Source organism: Lotus japonicus, chromosome 2 (assembly GCF_012489685.1).
Source record: "Lotus japonicus ecotype B-129 chromosome 2, LjGifu_v1.2".
Taxonomy (NCBI): domain Eukaryota; kingdom Viridiplantae; phylum Streptophyta; class Magnoliopsida; order Fabales; family Fabaceae; genus Lotus; species Lotus japonicus.
Genome location: NC_080042.1, coordinates 56561071 through 56570466, shown reverse-complemented (window position 1 = coordinate 56570466; position 9396 = coordinate 56561071). Strand labels below are relative to the sequence as shown.

At 28.1% G+C, this 9396-nt stretch overlaps 1 long non-coding RNA gene across 1 annotated transcript; it reads left to right on the top strand.

The window, feature by feature from the left end:
- Nucleotides 1–7542: 7542 nt before the first annotated feature.
- On the top strand, nucleotides 7543–9128 carry LOC130735473 (uncharacterized). Its single transcript, XR_009018468.1, has 3 exons — nucleotides 7543–8136; nucleotides 8391–8442; nucleotides 8702–9128. It is a non-coding gene; the product is annotated as an uncharacterized LOC130735473 (long non-coding RNA).
- The last annotated feature ends 268 nt before the right edge of the window (nucleotides 9129–9396 follow it).

Here is a 9396-nt window from a genome sequence, read left to right as displayed (position 1 = left end):
GCCTGTCACCTTTCCCGCCGGCGAGCGATCATACACCTGCTCCAACTTATCGCCAATACGAAGTAATCGTTCTCGCCGCTTGTGGACTAGTGGACTTGCCAGCTCGGGTTGCTCGTCAAGTCAGTGGACTGGGTAACTGAAAATGCAAGTTTCCTTTTGCTCGCGCCGTGTTGGCGATATAGTTTACTTCTTTTTTCTTAAGCCATGTTGGCAGTGCAGATTCTGGTGTACTGTAGGACATATGTAAAAGCATTTAAAAGACACCCTTAGCTCTCGTACCTCGAGCTCGGTGTCTTGTGGACTAGTGGACTGGGCGAGACCCTAGAGTGGCAACGCCCAGCATGTATCCCGCCCTGAGGCGGGGCCCTGGCCTTCAGATGGGCCTTGATCTCGGAGGCCCAATTGCATTTAAAAGACACCCTTAGCTCTCGTACCTCGAGCTCGGTGTCTTGTGGACTAGTGGACTGGGCGAGCCCCTAGAGGGGCAACGCCCAGCATGTATCCCGCCCTGAGGCGGGGCCCTGGACTTCAGATGGGCCTTGATCTTGGAGGCCCAATTGGCCCAATAGGTAGTACTCAAGCTCTATAAATAGGAGGTAGTTATCAATTGTAAGGGACTTTTTGCTCATTTGATGAAATAACACTTGAAATTCAGCACTCCCTCTCACTCTCATTCTCTCTTGGCACAATCCCTCTACCTCTAGGTACTATGCCTCTCTTCAATGTTCATTCCCAGAACAAAGAGCAAAGTAAAAAAAAAAAAAAAAACAGATACACAGTAGATAAGACACAAACTCTCATGATAGAATCCAAAAATCCTCTTAAAATAGGCTAGTTAATAAAAATTAATCAATTTTAAAACATAGGCTCATTTATAACAATATAAAAAAAAACTAAATTTAATTGAATAATCACTTTTTAACTTAAGAAAATATTTTTTAAAAAATATTATGTTTGGCTTATTCAAAGAAAAATTTGATATATTTTTCATTGTTTATATTATATTCTATCATTATCCCGTCCACCTCAAAAACAAAATAGGATAAGAATTTATTATGCTCTTATCTTATCTTATCCTGACCACCAAACGGACCCTAAGTTAAGTTTTTTTTATCGTGATTCTAATGCACATCCCTTCCCCACATTTATTTATGGGTAAATGGTCACTTTGGTCCTCAAAAGTGTCAACCGACTTCACATTCGTCCCTGAATGAATTTTATTCACCTCGCGGTCCCCCAAAGTGTCAAACGTCCGTCACTTTAGTCCTTGACGTTAAAAAACACAAACGGACGTTAACGGAAGGTTGAGTTAGAACGTTAGGAAAGTTTGAAATGCTTCAATTTAGTCCTTGTTCTGAATTTTTCCCCAAATCCTCATCTTCCTCAACCTGCAACCTCCATCACGAGTCCGGATCCTCTCCTGCAGCGTTCCCCCTACAGCTCCGTCCAGCAGTATTTTGAACCGTTTGATGCATTCTACGGTAATAATGAAAACTGCTGCATGGACTTTTGCTGCCTAGAAACAAAACAATCAATTGTCAAATCATAATATCATGCATGATGCTATTTATGTCCGCATGTGCCTTTTTTATTTATTTTATTTTTTAACTAGTGTTTTTTACCCGCGCGTTGCACGGGGAATTTGTCTATTGTATTTGATAAATCGATCGATATTTTAAATTATAAAAAATTTAAGATACTAAGAAGGTAAGAATAATCATAATAAAGATGTAGATATTTAAATAGCATAAATTCAGACACTCAATTCTAGTGTTTTGTAAAGTTTTGCATATATGAGTTATAACTGAATTTTGTTTGCGAAGATGTATACCCGTGTTACATAAAAGATATTGCTTTTGTGTTTTAGATATGTAACAATACATAAATATATAATTATTGTTTACATTATTAAAAGTACACTTAAGTTATATAAAAATGTTTTTTTTTTCACTCATACAAATTTTCATTTTTCATGTAAAATGTTCCTTCCCGTGAGATCTCGTAACTCAAATATGTTAGCACTAATAGATTTATAGTATATATGTATTAATATATTTTATTTCTCATACTATTCTTACTATCAAATTATTATAGTTATATACAGATATAAATATAAATACTCCTAACTTTTCTTTACCTAATCTGAACGGTTCAACTTTTAACTATTCTTCTTCTTCCACCTCTTCCCTCTAATAGTATTGGATGACTCCAAGCTCTAAAACTCACTAATTAATATTCGACACTTCATTAGTGAATCATCAAATATATTCCATAAGTATTAATTGGATATGACATCATACCATCTAAAAATTCACATTTCACCTACTTCTTTGATCCCCTTGAAGTGCTACTGCATGAGATGCTTTTTAAGAAATGTTAGGACGTTAAAAAAAATGTCAGGATTTTTTAAAAATGTTGAGTTAATTATTCCATTAAAAATAATTGGGTTATAGTATTATTTTAAAATAGGGTTCTGTTATGTGTGCGTGTGTAATCCCTTTACCAAATCTACAAATATATTAATTAATTATTGAACCAATATATTATAGAAATCATTTTTTAGGGAGTTAAAAAAGATTTTTTTGAAAGATGAGTAAAAAAAGATTACTGTCTAATTAAATAGTGCAAAGTAGTAGTATATTATTAACCCAAAAAAAAACTCGCTTAAATCTGAATGCTATTAATGTTCTTTTCGTTTCCCAGTTCTAGTAGTTGTGTTATCTTTCTCTTCTTTTCTAGTTGTATTGTCTTTGTTTTCTTTGTATTTGCTAGTGATGGGCTTTTGCTGCTTGTATGGTGCTTTGGGTGGTTTTAACCACTCATGCTTTATTATTAATATATAACTTGTTTATTCTAAAAAAAAATCTGAATGGCATTTATTATGATATTTATTCCCGTTAAAAAAATACTCGCATTTCGCAACAATAATTTTAAATAAGAATTTAATGTATGATAAATGGAAACAATATAGAATCAACCGCAGTCCGCAACTAATGAGAAATTCTGCCAAGTTCACCTAGCAACCATCAAATCTCTGCGTGTCCATGATAGTTTTGTGGACCCTTAGCATCAGATCATCTCCCTTTTCCTAGAATTAACATTAAATAAAAATAAGATGAATTAAGAAAAAATCAAGAAATAAACAACTTAAATACTAATCAAATCTAAAATTAAAAAATGTACTAATTAAAGATAGATAAAAACTGTCAAAATCTAGCAAATCACAATAAAAACTCATAAAATTATGAATTAAATAAAAATCCGAAAATTCAATAAAAATACCATAAAAATCAATTGATACTCTAAAAATACATCAAAAATAAAATAAAAGACCCAAGATAAAATCAAGAAATAAACAACCTAAATCTCTAATCAAATATAAAATTTAAAAATGTACTAATTAAAGATAGATAAAAACTACCAAAATCTAGCAAATCACAATAAAAACTCATAAAATCCTGAATTAAATAAAAATTCGAAAATTCAATAAAATGCCATAAAAATTAATTAATCCTTTGTTTTTCAATATTAAATCTGCATGAAGATTTTTTTTCTAGAATGTTTTGCCACCTGACACCCCCATATCATCCCAAAAATATATATACAAATTTTGTTTTTCTTGACTTTGAAATAAATATTTTTATTACATATTTTTTAAAACACTATTAAATCTGCATTAAAATTTTTTTTCTTAACTTTGAAATACGTATTTTTTAAAACACTATTAAATCTGCATTTAATTTTTTTTTCTAAACTTTGAAATACATGTTTTTACATATATTTAAAAAAACAACATTCACGTTACATTTTGCTTTTTAATATTTGGGAATATTTTATTTATATTTAAATATCATAACCTATTAAATGTGATCAATTTTTTTGTAGGAAATATTTGTCATTTATAGTGAAAAAACTCAACTGCTAATTTTATGGAGATTTAAAATTGATTCATCTCATAGTAATAAATAACATTAAATATATTAATATAAAGATGAAATTAAAAAAATTTAATCATTCAAAATTATTTGTAGGTAAAATATTATATCTTACTTAAACTTTAAAAATATAAATGGGAGAATATAAAATTATGAATTAGACATTTAATTAAAGTAAACTATTTTTCAATTTGAACAATCATGCATGATTGAGGTCATTTATTTACCATTTTTTTCTTCAAATTGTTGGGCGTTTGGTTTAAAATGCAGGCTATTTTTCCTCTGCCCTTGGCACTTGGTTCTTTCCAGTAGCGGCATGGATTTCACATCGGTGAAAATTATGGAAAATGCTAATTTGTATGAATGTTATGCAAATGAATACCTATCATTGGTTAAAATTTCCTTATCATGCGGCATTCATCCTTATTTTCCTGCAAAAGCTAATTTTAATTGATGGAAATTAAAATTCACGTGTTTCTCCAAAAAAAAAGTGAATCTGGATATACAATAGAAATTTTCAAATAGTCTTATTATATAATTGCAAAAGAAAAAAAAAACATTGACAGTGAATATAAGAAAGAAAACAACTATAACTGTACCGTTGCATGTGGTATAAGATCAGAAATAACAAACCTTTGAACCAAAGACATTTTTGAAGAAGATTGATGAAGAAAAAAATATATAGAACATTGTGCATTAGAAAAAAAGAAGAAAAAAAAATCTCAATTGTAAAGATGAAGGTATATAAGGAACAAACCTTTGGTATGACCCTTTTTTTTTTCTTCCTCACACTGTATATTGTACACTTCAGTGCTTGACACAATTTATAGCACTCTTATAAAAAATTTGATATCGTGGTCAATCTATAAAAAAAATTGTCTTAAATTACTATAATTAAATTATATGTACACAATTTATAGCATCATAATAAAAAACATTAAAAACTCATTGTCAATTTAAAATATTTTATCTTAAATTACTATAATTAAAGAGATGAGAAGTTTATTTTGATACAAAATCATGTTCATCTATTATCTATATCTAAAAAAATATTCTTTTAGTATAATGAGATCATTGCGGAAAATACCCAAAGGAATAAAAAATAAAAAAACTCCAATTATTTTTAATATTTTCGAATATGTGATATTTTTATGTATCATATTTTTCTATTTTGTGATTTCTGAATATGTGTTTTATTTTTAATATTTGAAATAATTTATTTTTGATTTTGTCATTTTTGAATAAGTGTTTCAATTTTAATCTTTAAAATTATTTATTTTCAATTTTGTGATTTTTAAAAAGGTTTATTATTTAATCAAAATAGCTGCATACATAAATTTCATGTTATCTACATCCAAGATCTCAAGTAGATATGTTAAAAGTTTAAAAAATAATAATATTGATGATGATTCGAAAACCCTTTTTATTATATTGATGATTAGTTCCTTATTAAATTTTTTTGAAATATATTGATGATGATTCAAAACTTCTTTTTATTATATTGATGTTCACGCACATCAATGGTGAATTATTTCGTGGTTACTATTTTTTTATCAAATATTGTTAATTTTTTTATTGTTATAATACATTAGAAAATAAGTTAAGTAGTAAATATAGATTTCATTTACTGTAGCTTAACCTATATTCCATGAAACTTTTATTTAGTCCATCAAATATAAATGATATTCTAAAGGTTTATTATATTTGAGTCATTTTTATAATTTTCAAATATAAATTTCTCATATTTTATAATTTTTTCTTTATTAATTACTAATGATTTAATAATTCAAAAAGAATTATTTAATATAGAATCTACGTATCAATATGCGTGATTTCAAAAAGTGCATAATTTTATTAAAAAGTTGATTATTTTTATTAAAATTAATCATAAAAAGTTATGAATTATGTGTTTTTTTTGGTACTTATGAATTATGTGTTAAAACAATGGATATAATTTTTTTTAAAAAAAATATGTATGTCAAAGTTAAGAAAAAACAAAATATTTACTGATAGATATATTTTTTTATATAGAGGGAATTGGAATGATATGAGAGTGACACGTGACAAAATCTTCTAGAAAAAAATCTTCATTTAAGGTACTAAATAAATATAGATAAAAACTATCAAAATCTAGCAAATCACAATAAAAACTCATAAAATCCTGAATTAATTAAAAATCCGAAAATTCAATAAAAATACCATAAAAATTAATTAATGCTCTAAAAAAATAAGAAATAAATTAAGATTAAATCAAGAAATAAACAACCTAAATCCTAATCAAATCTAAAATTTAAAAATAATTTTTTTTATGAGAATTAACCTGAGAATGACACGTGAAATTTTTTTAATGAGAATTAACGCGAAGGGAGAAATAGAGAAAATTGTGTGAGAATTTTGGAGATAGAGAACGTATGAAGGTTTTTTTGCTCTTCTAACCCTTTTTATTTTCTAATATAGATTGATATTGATACTCTATATAAAAAACAATATTTTTTAGGAAGATTTTTTTAACAGAAACTATCTAACAAAGATACATAAAAACAAACAACCTAAATCCTAATCAAATCTAAAATTTAAAAAGGTACTAAATAAATATAGATAAAAACTATCAAAATCTAGCAAATCACAATAAAAACTCATAAAATTCTGAATTAATTAAAAATCCGAAAATTCAATAAAAATACCATAAAAATTAATTAATGCTCTAAAAATAAATTAAGATTAAATCAAGAAATAAACAACCTAAATCCTAATCAAATCTAAAATTTAATGTGGCAAATAGGGTCAAGGTGGAAAAGCTGATGTGTAAATTAGGCCAAGGTGGAAAAACTGATGTGTAAATTATTAAATGATAATTAATAGGTGGAAAACCTGACGTGTAAATAATTAAGTGAGAATTAATCTCGGAGCGACACGTCACTAACTTGGCTTGTGAGAGCGACACGTCATGCTAGAAGTTGTTATTTTCTAATATATATAGATATAGATGTCATATAGTATAATTGAGATTCAAGTTTATACAAAAATTTAAAAATACAAGCCATTTAATTAAATTAAATCTTATATTATTTAATTTAATTTAAAAAATATGAAAACTTTACAAAATCAACATAATATTATATATAGATACTGATGTAAATTAAATAATATTAAATTTATTTAAAGTGTTAAGTTTTTGAATTAATATTAATATAGACTTTTTGAATTAATTTTAATATATATAATTGTAGAAAAATAAATTAATGTGAAAATATATATAATTGTAGAAAAATAAATTAATGTGAAACATAAAAATGTATATCATTTGAACGTAATTTTTTTTAATGTTAATCATTCTTGTATCTCATTTTATAATTTTAGATTTAGCTAATTCAATAAATAGTATAAGATTTAATTTTTGTATGAAACTTCAATCACAATTATACTATATAATGTTAAAAACTAAAAAAATAAAGAATAAAAAATAAATAAAACAGGCACATGCGGACATGACTTGCATCATGCTTGATATGATTTGACTTTGATTGTTTTGTTTCTCACTGCTACAGCAAAGGTAAATGCGGCAGTTTTCATTATTAAAACGATTCAAAATACTGCTGGACGGAGCTGCACCGGGGAACGCTGCAGGAGAGGATCCGGATTCATAAGTTACACCCTCTAGAGATTGATCCTTAGACCTCTCTTACTCGACTCATATACGCTCTTAATACATTTTAATATTTTATAATTATCGAGAATCAATAGCCTGAACTAACAAATTTCAGTCATCTGTAATCAATACCTCTATCCATCCTTTTCAAGTTAAAGATTGACTAATTCCAAATCTAAATAACTATATATATATAGTCATTAATGAATCATAGACCCGATCAACACCATGACTATAACTGCCTCCGCACTATTCCATCCACCATTTCCTCACATGGTACTCTCTCTTTCTCTCTTTCTCTTTAAATTCTTCGCGTGCCCTCACAAACACATCAAAACAGCAAATATATTCATCCATCCTGAATTCCATCCCTCAGATAGTACTAGTAGAGACATCAATAATAAACACGTGTTTTGTGCTGCCTCATTTCATAAGTTCAATAAGGCCATGAAATGATGAATTCTGTTTTGTTATGTATCTATACATGTTATCTTACAACGACTGTGATTTCTTTGATTAATTTCAAGAATATCAGCCAATGTTGTGATTGTGGTAAGACCTCAATCGAATTGCAATCAATTTTATTTTTCACAACCATATTTTAGTTAGTTCCCTAATAATTATTTTGTCAGGATGCATATCCTTACATGTTCAAATAACTACTAACATTTGTGACCGATTTAACACTTTACATTCATTACAAAATTGCTCAGCCATAATAAATGACAAAATTGAATTGTTGTGTACAGTTATATTCCGAGGATTGCTTCTTCTTATTTATTTTTCTTCTTTGTTTTTTATTTCAGATGCAACTTTCAACATGGATATAGGGTTGTTTCGACAACCAAAGCCACAGAGGTAAGTTTATTTTAATTCATTTTTAAGATGACTATTCCATTCTATTGTTTTCACTCATTTTGATTCCCTCCGTTTTCAACGGAATACAATGGAATCATGATTTATTTAACAATTAGATTACGAAAGTAATCACTCCGTTCTCATTTTCCTTCTTCACACATACTTCATTGAATGTGCTTTCCCACAGTGTTCATTAAAACACCTTTGCTATTAATTTTCACTAATTTTCCACTGCAATTTGATCCAAATAACCCTTCAGATTTGGGGAAGCATATTGGAAGAAAGAAGATAATCCCCCATTACCATTGAGGAGCTCCATTTACAAGTGAGAAGCCTCGGCGATAACCATAAATTCGAATGCTAGATACTGAAGAACGATCAAGAAGTGAAGCTTCTATGTCTAAGTTGATTTGAAGAGAAATCGAAGGGTGGGATTAGCAGCTAGGTCATAATGGGATTTTGCAACTTTGGAATCGGAAATAACAGAGAACAATGACTTAATTATGTACACTATTTCACTTGTTATTAGTTAATCATTTCTATACAATTAATTAGTGCAAGATTTAAAATATCCTTTGATTTTGGTTCCCACACCTTGGACTCCCCCTTTGGCGAGTGTCATTCGCTTCTGCAACAGGACGTAGATCCTACCATGCCTTCCCCTGTTGGGTTTAGACCTCCTTAGTTTTTGCTTTCTTGCTTTGCCTCTCCTTTGTAACCAAAAAAAAAATTTATTTTATTGCACGAGGAAAGCTGATAGTCTTTTTTTGGTACAAAAAAAAGCTAATAATCTTAAAGCATAACATTAATAGTGTAACAAAAAAAAAATCTTGTAACAAAAAAAAAACATTAATATATAAATTTCTCTAAGAAACTAATAACTAAAAGAATATATTTTTCAAGAGAAACATTTGAAATAAATGAAAAAGCAAATTACCAACATTATTAATATAA